The sequence below is a fragment of the Podarcis liolepis genome (assembly GCF_965112155.1).
Source record: "Podarcis liolepis genome assembly, chromosome: 8".
Classification (NCBI taxonomy): Eukaryota; Metazoa; Chordata; class Lepidosauria; order Squamata; family Lacertidae; genus Podarcis; species Podarcis liolepis.
The window spans coordinates 21,499,230-21,514,668 of record NC_139560.1 but is presented as its reverse complement, the minus strand read 5'-3'; the positions used below and the strand labels follow the sequence as shown (position 1 = coordinate 21,514,668).

Here is a 15,439-nt window from a genome sequence, read left to right as displayed (position 1 = left end):
TGACCTGGCCCTGACCTACATCTCACATGCTGCTTCTGCATGTTATGAAATAAGGCACATCTCTTCACAACTGTGCACTCCCCATGTTAGCGTGATATTTCTGAAGTTATGTGCAGAGAAAGGGAATCTGAGAAGGAGTTGCATTTGGCTCTTTTTTGTTTTTCAACTTCATTTGTTTTCATATTTAAAGTCAGCAACATATTCCAAGTCAGTGAGGAAAAAGGACAAGGTATATTATGCCCTAAAATTTTTGTGCCATGACTCCCAAGAGAAACTATCCTTATCCTTCCAGACTCATCCTATCAATCAAATGAACAGGCTTCCCATGCATTGTATCTATTGCAGGGCCATACTGTTTCAAGTTTGTTGCATCCTGTATCCAAGCCACAAAACATCGAAGGAAATTGACTATTAGTTGACCATAGAAAAAAAACCCAACAATATTGATGGGCAAACTGCTACGGCAATACAGTGGTACCTTGGGTTACATACGCTTCAGGTTACACACTCTGCTAACCCAGAAATAGTGCTTCAGGTTAAGAACTTTGCTTCAGGATAAGGACAGAAATAGGGCTCCGGCGGCGCGGCGGCAGCAGGAGGCCCCATTAGCTAAAGTGGTGCTTCAGGTTAACAACAGTTTCAGGTTAAGAATGGACCTCCGGAACGAATTAAGTACTTAACCTGAGGTACCACTGTACTTGGAAGAGATTGCATCTTGCAACACCTGCTTTCCAAATGTAATCTTAAGGCCCTCTGGGTGGGTGTTACAAAATGGATGCTTTATTAATTCAGAAGACCTTCGCTATAATAATTTTAGGGTGTTATTTGCACAGAAAATACAAAAGGGTTATTTTAACAGATCTTTTTAGTAGATTATTAACTAGGTCGTTGTGCCCTTTGGAGGGGCAAATATATTTATTCCCAATCCACTGAGTAATGTTGACACGGAGGATTTAGTAAATGATTACCGGCTTTTTTAGAACTTAAGTAAGTTAAAGTCCTGGTGGATCAAATCAAATATCAATCTAGTCCGTCTGTTCCCAATCGTGGTGAGTCAGTTGACTGCATAGCCACAAACAGAGCAACAGAGGGCCAGCAAGTAATGGCTTTTCCCACCTGCCTTGCCTTACCCTCCAGCCCTAGGAGCCTTCATAAGGGAGCTGTTTCCAGAGGAAGAAGTGTGAGAGGGAAAACACTCTGTTTGCTATCGGGGTGGTTGGTTTCTCCTGCATTGCCCTACCTCCAGCTTGAGCAACCTTCAGAAGGGAGTTGCTGCCATGGGCATTATGTGTATGCGTATTTTAATGAGTTGAATAGAATGAAATATTAGGAGTCATGGGGGCATGGAGAGAGTATGTATGAATTTAGCAGTGCTCATGGGTACTGACCAGAGGTTAGGCCGTCACAGTGATGCACCCCATTATTGGAATGCTCTCCCTAAGTCTGAATGAACCTATTATTTTATAAGGATGCAGTGCCTTGTTTGCACCATGTGAAAATGTTCTCTTTCAGAAATTCTAATGCTAGACTAAAAAAAAAAATCTGCTAGAAGGCTAGCTCAGCATTCTGTTTCCAAGCAGTGCCTGATGAGTGCAGACTCTCTGAGAGATTTCTCCAGGAAGAGGTTACCCTCCATGCACTAGTCTAATGCTTTCTTAAAATCCATCATCACATGCTGTGACAGTGAATTAAAAAAGTTAGTTATCTATTGTGTGATGGAGGAGGAGATGATACCATATGGAACATTGTGTCATCCGCCCAATTGAGTGGAGGTGAAGGAAGCAGATTCATTGGAGTCTTCTGTTGACTTGTCCTTGGTACACAGGAGGAGGACACTCAACTATCAAAGCTTTTTGGACTTCTGAGCTGTGGCCATAACAATGAAGGCTAAGGGCTGTGACCTCTGTGGTCCACTTCTGCTCCAAGTATGGCATAAGTTGCAGGATTTGGGCAGTCATGAGTTAAGAGTGGATGGAACTTTTCTATTTTTGTCATGCCTCGAGAGACTTCCTTTAGCCACACTTGATGAATATTGATAGTGAAACTTAAAAACTTATATAACCATTGTAGCCTGTCAAATTGAAGTAGGATAATTCCCTTATTATTCTCCAGTCTTAAGCATTTCAGTATTTCCAAACTGTTCCTTTGTTAGGATCAAAGTTGGGGCTTTGCGTCTATCAGAACTCCATGTTGGTTTTTACACTGGGAACCAGTGCTGAAATTAATAGGGGAATACAGTTGTGGCCCCTTTACGTTTTCTGACAGACTTCTTAAATACGAGTTTGAGAAACCTGGAAGCAAGGTTTAGATTTTTATTTTTATTTTTAATGGAGAGATTTGGTCCCTGTTCCTTCTTCCACAAAAAGCTAAGCACTGCTGGAATCACTGTCAGGGGAAAAACCGACGTCAGGCAAGGCTGTTGAATCAAGCCAGTGGCACATCAAGTCCGCCATCTTGTTTTCACATTGGCCAACCAGATGCGTACAGGAAGAGAAATACATAAATCCATGTAGCGTATGTGGAAATAGATATGTAAGTTTTGCTCAGTGGTTCTTGAGACAGAAAGGGGACACACACACACACAATTGGGACCTGCAGATGTTGCAATGTGGGGTGTTCCTCTTCAGCAGGCATTGGCAAACTCAGCCCTCCAGATGTTTTGGGACTACAACTCCCATCATCCCTAGCTAACAGGACCAGTGGTCAGGGATGATGGGAGTTGTAGTCCCAAAACATCTGGAGGGCAGAGTTTGCCTATGCCTGCTCTTTAGGAGACTAGTCCTCACCATTTTGTTTCCCCATCTCCCAACAGGCAGTCAACATTCCATGGCCAGTGAGCATGCTCAGCAACCCTTCAGCTGTATCTGAGGATTTCCCCATGTTAAGGATTTTGAAAGGCTGGGGGTTTTTGTTTTGTAATTCTGCAGAAGGTGGGCTTCTCACAAGCCTGCCTGCTGACACCCAACAGCAGGGTGGTGCTGATTTGGCTACATAATGCCCAGCATGAACATTTGAAATCAGATGGAGCTCTGATCCAAGAATGCTTATGCCACAATAAATGTGTGAATATTTAAGGAGCCATAGGGCTGTTCATGCTGCCAGAGACTTGCTCAGCTATGCCTCTGACATTTAAAGATAGTTTAGCATTGTGTTGTTTTTGCTAGAATACTGCCTGGAAAGAAATAGGCTTTTTTTAAAAAAAATGGTAGAAAGCTTCAGATCAATAACAGTTCCCTTGTGTGAGAAACAGCACTGAAGACATGTGTAGCCTTTAGAAATATACATTCATTACCAAATGTATGGGTTGACAGAATGGGGCAAACATGAGTGGAAACAGTGCTAGCTAGGAGCATGTCCAGGAATCCATCTAGTCTGAAAGAAACATCCTTCTTCTTGAAGCACATACCTCTAGGAAATCCTCAAGGAGAGGATGAAGGCAATAGTCCTCTGCTGCTTTTGCTTTTCCACCAAAAGGGTATTTAGTACTATGCCACCTATGAAACTGGAGGTTTCATATAGCTACCAAGGCTAGGTGGCTCCATCCCCTTTTAAAAGCTGGCTAATCACATCAATTCATCCTATGGCCATGAATGCTATTATGAAAGCACAGAACTATTCCATGGTTCATTTGTTTATTTTACAAGATTTATATACTGCTTAATCAACGAAAACCTAAGTGGTTTACATAGAACTATATCGTACATTCAGTAAAAATACAGACAAGATTAAACTTTGAAAACAAATAGGCATAAAATGTGATTAAAACTAGCAGTTTTAAAGCAATTAGTTAATCAAGTAAAGTTTTTAGCAGGTGCTGAAAACATTACAGTAAAAGTAATACAGTTTCCAAAGCAGCAGCTGCAACCCACAGCAGTTTACTTGCCAACTAGATACCAAACACAAACACACACACACACACACACACACACACACACACACACACCATCACCATCTTTAAACCCTCGTCAACCAAAACTTTCCAGGTAGAACTCAATATGCTACACCAGAGCGCACAGCTTTACAATGTCTAGACTTTTGGAAGAAAACCAAGAATAGGCTCAATTTTCAGATACTTCGTGATGCGCCCATCATGTCCTCCGTGAACAATGAAATGGGATGATTGGAGTCTAGCTTGAAAGCCCGAGAATTTCATTGCAGCATTTCAAGGGTGATTTTGAAGTGACTTCTTTGTTCAGCGTACAAGAGATCTGACAAGTGACTTTGGGGCACCTAGAAAATGAAAACTTTACTGCCATCTCAGAGCTATTATAAGATAACATAGGCAAGCTCCTTCATACCAAGATATTTCTCCCCCTACCTTAGTATAGTCTACTCAGACTGGAAGCACCTCTTATCAGGGTAGCAAGCAAAAGAAAGGTCTTTTGCATCACATCACTCCTTGATACTTTTAACAAAGAGAGCAGGTCACACCTGAACCTGGACTGCCTTCTGTGTCCTGTTGGTTGCAAGCATGCCTTAGTATTCTATCCATGCTCTGATGGTGAATAATTGTTCTGTTCTTTCTGGAATCAGAAAGCTGCTGACCCAGTGCTCAAAAAGCAGCACAATGCATCAATAAATAAAACCCAAACCATAAAATGTTGCAATTCAAACTGCAATTAACTAAAAATACAAGCCATTCCTCTTGTCTCTGGCCATTAAAAACAGCTCTTACCAAAATGACTTGTTGTGGAAGTATAGCAAGGGCATGGGGGTTATCCATATGAGCTTAGAAAAGAAAGTGTTCTGCGATCTGGGAGTCAACATTGAAAATGCCACTCTACATGTCCTTCTTGAGGCCTAACTTGGTATACAGATGCTGTTTCCAAGAGCATTTCCAGTAGATTTCAAGGACTGTGATAGACTCCCAAGAGAAAGTGCTTTTTCCAGTTATGCAGAAACACAGCAACTCTTGGGCTGATGAAACTAAGTCTGTTGTTATGAGTTCCCCAGTTCTCTGAGTAGTAAGAAGCTTCAGGGTTCAGAATTCACCTGGCTTGTGTCCTTTGGAATGAGGTCACAGGAGGCTTCTGATATTTTGTAATATTTTCTGTTATTTACAAATGTACAAGCCACAAATGTACAAGTTTAAACACTCCAAAGTCTGCTACTCCCACATCAGGTCTGGCAGGGAAGAGTTTGCACCCTTTGATGCTTCCAGCACCAACTCAACTCTGTTCTCTATCTGCCTTTCTCCCAAAACTGCTGTTCATGCACACAGCTTAAGGACCTCATCCCAAGACAAAGGTAGAGGCAGAAAGAACACAAGAAGAGCCTCCTGGATGACCTATCTAGTCAAGCATCCTATTTTCACAGTAGTCAACTAGGAAGCCTGAAAGCAAGACTTAAGCACATGTATCCTCCTCCAAAAGGGCAGTGTCCTTTCAGAACATTTCCTAGCAATTGTGGTTCATCTGCAGAGAGCAATCAGTAAACCTCCCAAATATAAGGGATATCCCAAAGCAAGTGTAGCCAAACCAATGTTCACTTCTCAAGTGAAGATGGGGGACACCTGACTTCCCAGCAGTACATGTGAAAAGGATCTAGGGGTCTTAGTGGACCCCAATGAGTCCACAGTGTGATGCAGCAGCAAAAAAGCTAATGTTATTCTAGGCTGCATCAACAAGTCCCAGTCAAAAGAAGTAATAGTATCACTCTATTCTGCCTTAGTCAGACCACACCTGGAGTCCTGTGTCCAGTTTTGGGCAGCACCATTTAAGAAGAATGTTGATAAGCTGGAACGTGTGCAGAGGAGGGTGACCAAGATGATCAAGGGTCTGGAAACCAAGCCATATGGGGAACAGTTGAAGCAGCTAGGTATGTTTAGCCTGGAGAAAGGGAGACTGAGAGGATACGTATGATAGCCATCTTCAGATATCTAAAGGGCTGTCAACATGGAAGATGGAGAAGGCTTGTTTAATTTTGCTCTGGAGGGTAGGACTCGAACCAATGGATTCAAGTTACAAGACAGGAGATTGCAGCTAAACATTAGGAAGAACTTTCTGGCAGTAAGAGCAGTTCAACAGTAGAACGTGATCCCGGTGGGGTGCCATTGCGGCTGTCCCCCCCCCACCCGTGCTGGGGACTACGCCCCCGCAGGCGGCATGCCACGCCCCCCAGGTGCCAGAGCATGAAGTTCCGCCACTGGTTTCAAGTTGCTTTGGGTTGCCCTGGGCAAGATGAAAGCAACTTAACAAATTCAGCAAATAATAATAGCGCCCCACAAAGATCTATGCTGCAGCAGCATCACCATCACCACCTGTTATGGGCCTGTGACATTCACAAAATGCTAGTGAGTTAGGGAGAGGGTTGGAATCGCATTTCCCAATGACCAAAATATTGCAGCTGAGAAAGGTTGCCCGTTCCTACAAATGAATGACATCTGCACCCAAAAAGCTCATGATTTGCAAAGGCCGTTCCTTCCATGTAAGAGGTTTAAGACGGGGGTATTAAGCACACAATTCGATCCTTGCCTGAACGCGAGCAAAGGCGGGGGAATTACCTGTGCCGTGACAACTGTGTAGCAAAACACAAGCGCATCTACTTTGCACGCAGAATGTCCTGGGGTTCAATCCCCGACATCTCCACCTGCATCTGACACCCTCGAGAGCCTCTGCCAGACAGTGCAGACAATATTGGGACCGATGCCCCGACAGTGTGACTAGTCAGCTTGCTATGTGCCTGTGAAGCTAATTAAGCTTCAGGTGTTCTAGTGAGCTGCTAATACTTAATACTAATGCATATTGTTAGTAGGAAATACCTATGGCCTCTGAAGCCCCTTTTCTGTTTAAATAAAGGGAGGAAAGATATTGTGTAACAGACAGAGAGTGGGGGGAATAATTCGATTTAAGCACTCGGGGAGCCGATTTCCCTAACTTGCAGCACCCCTTCCACGAGGTCGCTGTGAGTGTCCCATTTGTAGCCCCCCCATCCTGCCCCATGGCTTCATAACCGAGAGAGAGAGAGAGAGACGCGCTCCTGCAGACCGGCTCCTGCCTCTTTAAGCTCCAGCTGTTCTCGTTCTCCTCCCACCCATCTTCGCCTGCGTCTATTTTTAGCTCGCCTCTCTCTCTCTCTGATGGTAGCATCCATTTCGCCTCTCCTCCTCTCCCCCCTCCCTCCCCCTGTTTCCCCGTCTTCCTCGCGCAGTGGTACTTCCCACACCGAGAAGGTCAGCCGACTGAGCATGCCTGAATGTTGCTCGGCGGCTCCGGAGCCCCGGCAGCGCGCTCGGCTCATCCCATTCAGCGCCAAGGAGCCGGCCCGCCGTGTGCTCGCGCGCTCGCTCTGACTGGCTGGCGGCGGCGGCGCCCGGCGAGCGAGCGAGCGATTGCGCCATGCTCTGCGGGGCGCAGTGAAGCAGCCGCGGCGAGCGCAGCCCGCTCTTTCCCTCCTCCTCCTGGCAAGTAAGTTTCTTCTCTGCTTCTTCAGGGTCCCTCCATCCTGCCTTGCTGATGCCCTGCAGTCCCCGAAGCTCCCGGCGCTGGGGCGCAAGGGACGGGGAGCCGGCCGCCAGCTCTCCAATCCGCAGGGCGCAGCGATGCCCCGGCTGCTTCCTTCTTCCTCGGGACAGGGGCGCTCGCTCGGAGCGTCCTTCCTGACGCTTCCTTGCGACAGTGGCGCGGGGTGGATAATTCCCTTCAAGTCTGGGCTGGACATGTTGTTTTTTAAATATATATATATTATTTTGTCAAGGAGGAGGAGGAAGAGGAAGAGGAGGAGAAAGCTCCCTCTCCTGCCGCCGTCCTTTCCTTTCCTGCCAGGAGGAAGGGAAGAAGGGATGGAGGGGACTCGGGACGGAGAGAGAGATGGGACTCTAAGGGGGAAAGGCAGAGGGAGGGATGTAGGACGGCGGGCCAAGGGGAGAATCGGGGCAGAAGCAGAATGGGCCAGGATTAGAACCCGGCACTGAAGGGGGAGAAGCGGATTAATGGTGCTGATCTGAAATGAAGGCTTGGGCAGTGGGAACTTACTAAGCATTAAGGGGAAGAGGCAGTCTCGCTGAGTGGTGAGAGGTTGACCGAGGGGGCCAGGATGGGGAGAGAGGGGCGTTTGCAGTGTGATGGCTCTTGTTGTCCTTGTGTGCGCTCTCTCTCTCCCTTTTGGAGACTGAAGCTGGTTGAAACCCACAAACCCACACATTTGCACCAAGAGAACTAGGGGTGAAAGGCAGGGACGAATTACTGACACTGCTGCCCATGCACTGCAGTGCATAGATCAGCAGCCCTGCACTTTTTTTTAATGTTTCTAAAACACCAGCACAACCTGGATGGGCTCCCGGAGGTGCCTGCTTTTTGCCTTTCTTGGCAGGGAAGTGAGCGTGGCAGCCCCCTGCTTAATGTACCTGTGTGTCAGCAGTGCTTCCAAGGATGGGCTTGGGAGTCAGGCTGGGACTGCAGAGGTGGTGTGCATGAGGAAGCTTCTGATTTTGGCTCAGAGGCTTGGCGTTTGTTTATTTTTGCACATCTCTGCCAGGCTGGAAGCCCGTGGGTGTCTGGAAAGCCTTTTGGTGAGACATCAGCAGCAGCATGTGTTCCACTGCCATGGGTTTTTCTCTCATGGCTTTCTTGGGGAAATGTCAAGGTCCCCCCCCCCCCAATGAACATTCAGGTGCTGTCTGCCTTCCCTCATTCCTCCCTTAATATTCAGCCAACGCTGCCATTCACAAACCAGCCTAATTCCCTTAAGAAGAAATTAGCATGCTCCAGCTGTCTGCAAGAATTTTTTGGGGTGGTGGTGGAGCTGGTGGTTTTGTCTTTTCTTTTTTTGGATCCTAATTCATTTGCCATCTTAAGCGGTCCCTTGGTTCTTATTGCTGTTCCCCCGGAGTGAGGCTGCTTTGCCAATGAGCTGCTCAGCTTCCGTGCCTTGCTCTGCCACTGGAAATGCACCCCTGCACCGGGCTCATTCTTTCTCCATTGAGCAGCCTCTTGAAATATGCATATCTGCTGAGATGACTACACCAGTGATGCTATTGTGCCATAGCTGTCATTACTGAAGGCAGACTTTAACATCATTAATGCACTGGAGCTGTTTGGGAGAAGTAAACTCCGGTGGGAAGAGGCCAAACATGATGTCACCCATGGCACAGTGAAAGATGGGTTGAAACAGCTCTTTGAATTTGAATGAAGTTACAAAAAATATGTGTACGTATGTTGACAGTATACCTGCAACACAGGACAATGCCTGCGAAAGCTTATGCTGCAACTCACTGGTTAGTCTTTAGGGTGCCACAAGTCTCATTGTTTTCGCTGCATAAGATTAACAGATACCTGGGGGCAGCGGTGGGCAGAAGAGAGAGATGTTTATATGTATATATATTACACATACATATATGTGTGGGAGGGTATAAACACATCATCTTGGGTGGTGAGTTCACCTGAAACTTTCAGAGGGGGTGACTTAATATATTTTTCTAATTTGTTCGGGGAGAGGGTCGAAGTATACTTATTAACTCATCACTTTGCTTGTCAGTGTAATGAAATGGAGCTGTTTCAGCCAGGAAATAAACATTGCATATTTAATAGTGGTGACTGCATGATTAATTAACTGTTAAATATGTTTTCCAACTACAGCCGTGGGATGGTAACATTTAACTTTAAAAAAAAAAAAGTATTAACATTCAACGGATATACAGTATCACATTAAACAGCATACATTATCTGGGCAAATTAAGCTTTTTTCCTGTTGTTGGGCTGTAATTACTTCGTAACTAAGGTTGACAGCCTCTTTATAAAATGTAGTTGTCTTTGATTAAGAATGGCATGTCTGGTTTAAAATGAGGTGAATCCTCTTTTTACCTTTGAAATATGTTTGGGGTTTTTGTGTGTGTAATGCTTAAAGTATCTGTCTCATTAAAGAGCAATTTAATGGTAATGTGCTCTTTGTAGGATGTTTCGTTTTCTGCTTCGCAAGGAGTGTGCCTTAAGAAGAAATGCCTGTTTGGAACTCCCAATTGTTCTACTTGATCCAGTTCTACTTGTGCTTAACATGTCCAGCTTATTCAGAGCAGGTGCTTATAATTGAGCGTTTTTGGATTTACAGGAGCTACATTTAATAGAGCTCATGCTTCTGTCACATTCTGATGTTGTACCAGAAAAACGGAATTCCCACATGGGAACATGCATATGAAAGTGGGTAGACTGCGCATGGGAGATTTGCTTCAGCTCCCAGTTGCTGCCATTGAGCTCTATGGAAGAATCGTGGCAGAGGGGGGGGATATCTTGACTCGCTTCTCAGACTTTGAAGTTGTAGGTGGGGCAACTTTATATATATATTTTTACTTCCTATCCCAGTGGCATTTCTAAATGTGACCTTGTGCTTCACTCATGTGGCTCTGTGTATGCGCTTCACTTGGAGACAGTGTTGAAGCGTGGAAACATCCTCGTGAAATGCAGAGACTGACGGCCCGACTGGCATTGACAGAGGTATTCCAGAGATGAGCAGTATGTGCACTCTGTCCCCCTACTGCCAGTACTCTCGGATATTTAGGCACATTGTGCTCATCACATTGAAGGCCAGTCTGTTGGAACCTGGAGAACAGTGTGAGAGGTATATGATGCACTTCCAATGCTGAAGCAAATCAAATTTGGCCCGGTAAGATGTTTTTTAGATGAGAGATCAACTGGCTATCATCATACAGTGGTACTTCTGGTTACATACGCTTCAGGTTACAGACTCCGCTAACCCAGAAATACAGTGGTACCTCAGGTTAAGTACTTAATTCGTTCTGGAGCTCTGTTCTTAGCCTGAAACTGTTGTTAACCTGAAGCACCACTTTAGCTAATGGGGCCTCCTGCTGCTGCCGCGCCGCCGGAGCACAATTTCTGTTCTCATCCTGAAGCAAAGTTCTTAACCCGAGGTAATATTTCTGGGTTAGGGGAGTCTGTAACCTGAAGCGTATGTAACCTGAAGCGTATGTAACCTGAGGTACCACTGTAGTAAAAGGTACCCCTGCCCGTACGGGCCAGTCTTGCCAGACTCTAGGGTTGTGTGCCCATTTCACTCAAGAGGCCGTGGGCCAGCGCTGTCCGAAGACACTTCCGGGTCACGTGGCCAGCGTGACATCGCTGCTCTGGCGAGCCAGAGCCGCACACGGAAACGCCATTTACCTTCCCGCTGGTAAGCGGTCCCTATTTATCTACTTGCACCCGGAGGTGCTTTCGAACTGCTAGGTTGGCAGGCGCTGGGACCGAACGACGGGAGCGCACCCCGCCGCAGGGATTCGAACCGCCGACCTTTCGATCGGCAAGCCCTAGGCGCTGAGGCTTTTACCCACAGCGCCACCTGCGTCCTGACAGCGCCACCTAGTACCTCGTGTTAAGAACTTTGCTTCAGGATGAGAACAGAAATCGTGCAGTGGCGGCGCAGCGGCAGGAGGAGGCCCTATTAGCTAAAGTGGTGCTTCAGGTTAAAAACAGTTTCAGGTTAAGAATGGACCTCCAGAACAAATTAAGTTCTTAACCTGAGGTACCACTGTAATAATAATAATAATAATAATAATAATAATAATAATAATAATAATAATAATTTATTATTTATTATTTATACCCCACCCATCTGGCTGGGTTTCCCCAGCCACTCTAGGCGGCTTTCAACAGAATATTAAAATACAATAGTCTATTAAACATTAAAAGCTGCCCTTAACAGGGCTGCCTTCAGATGTCTTCTAAAAGTCTGGTAGTTGTTGTTCGCTTTGACATCTGGTAGGAAGGTGTTCCACAGGGCGGGTGCCACTACTGAGAAGGCCCTCTGTCTGGTTACCTGTAACTTGGCTTCTCGCAGCGAGGGAACCGCCAGAAGGCCCTCAGCACTGGACCTCAGTGCCCAGGCAGAACAATGGGGTTGGAGATGCTCCTTCAGGTATACTGGACCGAGGCTGATTAGGACTTTAAAGGTCAGCACCAACACTTTGAATTGTGCTCGGAAACATACTGGGAGCCAGTGTAGTTCTTTCAAGACCGGTGTTATGTGGTCTTGGCGGCCTCTCCCAGTCACCAGTCTAGCTGCTGCATTCTGGATTAGTTGTAGTTTCCGGGTCACCTTCAAAGGTGGTCCCACATGTTATAAGTTACTCTGTATTTTAATACTGATCTCAGTTTTCATGGTGTTGGTCGTTGTGGAGTGAAAATGACACAATCCAAGCATGAGAATGGGATGCCATCAGGCTTGGGTGGAACCAGAAGATCTGTACAAATACAAAAAGAAAAGGAAAAAGATCAGTCCTCAATGTGCAGGAATCCCAACATGGGCCAGTGCAGACTGGGCATGTTTAGTGGAAATGGAATCATAGAGTTGTAGAAGTGGAAGGGACACCAAGGGTCTTCTAGTCCAACCCCCTGCAATGCAATGATGACTAATGGTGGTAGGGGGAATTGGAAACCATACAGAAGGCAGAAATGGAATGGAGTATCCCTGGAATAGGAGAAGTTGGAAAGTAGGCACTTAAGAATGCAGTATGTTGTTGTAGGTCCCGCTTGTAGTAATAGTGGTGAATGCTTCATAAGTTTTGGAGACCCCCAGCACATCCACTTTGTGTTAATCAGTGTCAATTTCAGAGTCCGATTGAATATATTTCCCCCCCCCTAAGGAAAATAAAATAGCTAAGCTAGGTAACACTAGACTTTTTGAAATGAGAGAACCCTTCCTTTACTTGCCTGCTCTTTGCTCATAAAAATCTCAAAAACCAGCTAATTAATGTTGAATTATTTATTTATTAAAATTGTATATTGCCCTCTACTCCATAGATCTCAGGACAGTACACAACATGAAATTGCAAAAAATAAAATAAAATAAAAGACATAACTAAAAGCAGGAATGAAAACAAGCTCAAAGCGGTTTGCAAAAAAGAGAAAGCGATAACATCAAGAAAAATTCAGAGCCAATGCTTTAAAGCATACAAAAGTTGAAATACTAAAACAGATTAAAATTACCTAAACTTTCTAAGCATTTGGGTAGGCTTGTCTAGCCAAGACAGTATATTGATGGCACCTCACCCTGAAGCGTCTTAAGGACTATTCCCAAAGACGTCATGTAGATATTAAATAGCACCAGAGATAAGATTATCCCCTGTGGCACTCCGTAGTATAGTCGCCAGGGGGCCAAAAGGTACTCTCTGAATGCTACTCTTGGGGCTTGCTCCTGAAGGTAGGATTGGAACCACCGTAATCCAGTGCACCTAATTCCCATTTCCTGGAACTGGTCCAGGAGGATACCATGGTCAACAGTATCAACCGTTGATGAGAGATCAAGAAGCAGAGGCAAGGTAGCAGTCCCCCGTCCTACTCTCTGGAAAGCTCATCCAGCAGGGCAACCAAGGCTGACTCGGTTCCATGAACACAGATTCTCAAGAAGCTGCATCCCCCACAAATGCCTGCAGCTGCTCCACCAGAGCTCTCTGCATCGCCTTCCCCCCAAAGGGAATACCGGCAACTGGCCAATAGCTGTTCCAGTCCAAAGTAGGTAAAGGCAAAGGGATCCCTGACCATTAGGTCCAGTCGTGACCGACTCTGGGGTTGCGGCACTCATCTCATTTTACTGGTCAAGGGAGCCAGCGTACAGCTTCTGGTCAGCATGACTAAGCCGCTTCTGGACAACCAGAGCAGCGCATGGAAACGCCGTTTAACTTCCCGCCAGAGCTGTACCTATTTATCTACTTGCACTTTGATGTGCTTTCGAACTGCTAGGTTGGCAGGAGCAGGGACCGAGCAACGGGAGCCCATCCCATCGCAGGGATTCGAACCGCCGACCTTCTGCTCGGCAAGTCCTAGGCTCTGTGGTTTAACCCACTGTGCCACCCGCATTCCCCAGTCCAAAGTACCTAGAGCCTGTTTCTTTAGGAGTGGGCACAGACAGGAACTTCCACCGCCAGTCAAACATAGGGGTTGCCATAGAACATGGGTAGGCAAACTAAGGCCCGGGGGCCAGATCCGGCCCAATCGCCTTCTAAATCCAGCCTGCAGACGGTCCAGGAATCAGTGTGTTTTTACATGAGTAGAATGGGTCCTTTTAATTAAAATGCACCTCTGGGTTGTTTGTGGGGCATAGGAATTTGTTCATGTTTTCTTCTTCAAAATATAGTCTGGCCTCCCACAAGCTCTGAGGGGCAGTGGACTGGCCCCCTGCTGAAAAAATTTGCTAACCCCTGCCATAGAAAATGCCTCCCCCCAGGCCACTGCCTGTGGAGTGCAACTGTCAAAAGGTCCCCTCTTCTGATCTTAAGGGTGTCTGTAGAGAAGGAGGCAGTATCTCAGATATTCGGAGCCAAAGTCATTTAGGGCAAGTACTTGCACGAACACCTTCAGTTGGGCCTGAAAATTAGCTCTGACAACTTAATAGCCAATGGCTGTTTTAGAACAGGGTTCTAAAGGCAACCCTAACCAGTAATCTGCTCATTGCATTTTGAGTCAGTTGATGTTTCCGAATCATCTTATGTGGCTCCCTCACATAGAGCGCATTGCAAAAAACAATTGAAACCTTGAAGTTACCAGAGTGACGGGAGTACTGTGGCCATGTCATCTCTGTCCAAAAGCCACTGTAGCTGGAAATAGCCAGTCCTCACCACTGAGGCCACCTGGGCCTCAAGTGCCAATTCTGGGTCCAGGAACACCCACAAGCTATGAACCTGTTCCTTCCAGGGGAGTTCAGGTCCCTACATTACAGGCCATCGTATTACCTCCTGGATTTGAGAACTTAGAAGATGCAACACCTCTGGCTTTTAAGGAGTGCGCTCTGGCACTCGTCACAGTGTCCTACTGCACCAGAAGCAGTTTAGCCATGCTGGCCACATGACCCGGAAAGCTGTCTGCGGACAAACACCGCCTCCCTCAGCCTGAAGCGAGATGAGCGCCACACCCCATAGTCAAGTTTGACTGGACTTAACTATCCAGGGGTCCTTTACCATGAACAAGAAGAAAACCGTGTCCTCTTTAATAGAAAAAGAGGTATGGGTGCAACAGTTTCAGTAATGTTCCTTAATTAGGTGAACGTATGTGATTCTGGCAGTTTAGATAGATGCTTCTCATAAAATAATACAATAACAGGCGCCATGTTGACTCTTAAGAGTTAACAGCCCCCCTTAAATCCTCTTTCAATTAGCTTGCTGGTTGTGCTGCCCTATGGAACCTGAAGTCTTCATAAACCTTAATGAATAAAAATTGCTTCTACAGGTTGCAATCCAGGGTGTCACGGGCCTTTAAATCTAGCTGCCCTGGAAACAAAAAAAAATGTTTATGTTCTCAATAGATTCCCTCACCCCTGTGGGAATGTTTAGCTCCTACACTAGTATTGCTCTTATTAATTTGAGCTTGATTTTGATAATATCTAAGTCGTCCGTTCATATGAGAGAATAGCTGATATTTCAGGTGCCAATTACCTGCGAAAATCTTGCTCATGCATAGGTTTCCTCCTACACAGTCTGTCAAACCTAACTCTGATTTTT

General features: G+C 45.9%; 1 protein-coding gene across 8 annotated transcripts in view; it reads left to right on the top strand.

Moving 5' to 3' along the window:
- Nucleotides 1-1,042: 1,042 nt before the first annotated feature.
- Nucleotides 1,043-15,439, top strand: part of OXR1 (oxidation resistance 1) — a 236,097-nt gene continuing 221,700 nt past the window's right edge. For 3 of the 8 annotated variants that reach the window (XM_083516642.1, XM_083516646.1, XM_083516634.1), the window contains exon 1: nucleotides 7,163-7,406. The gene's annotated coding sequence lies outside the window, so the exon portion shown is untranslated. Of the gene's footprint in view, nucleotides 1,100-7,034; nucleotides 7,407-15,439 lie in introns of those variants that run through there. The other 5 variants (XM_083516645.1, XM_083516641.1, XM_083516644.1 and 2 more) reach the window with 5 other exon arrangements.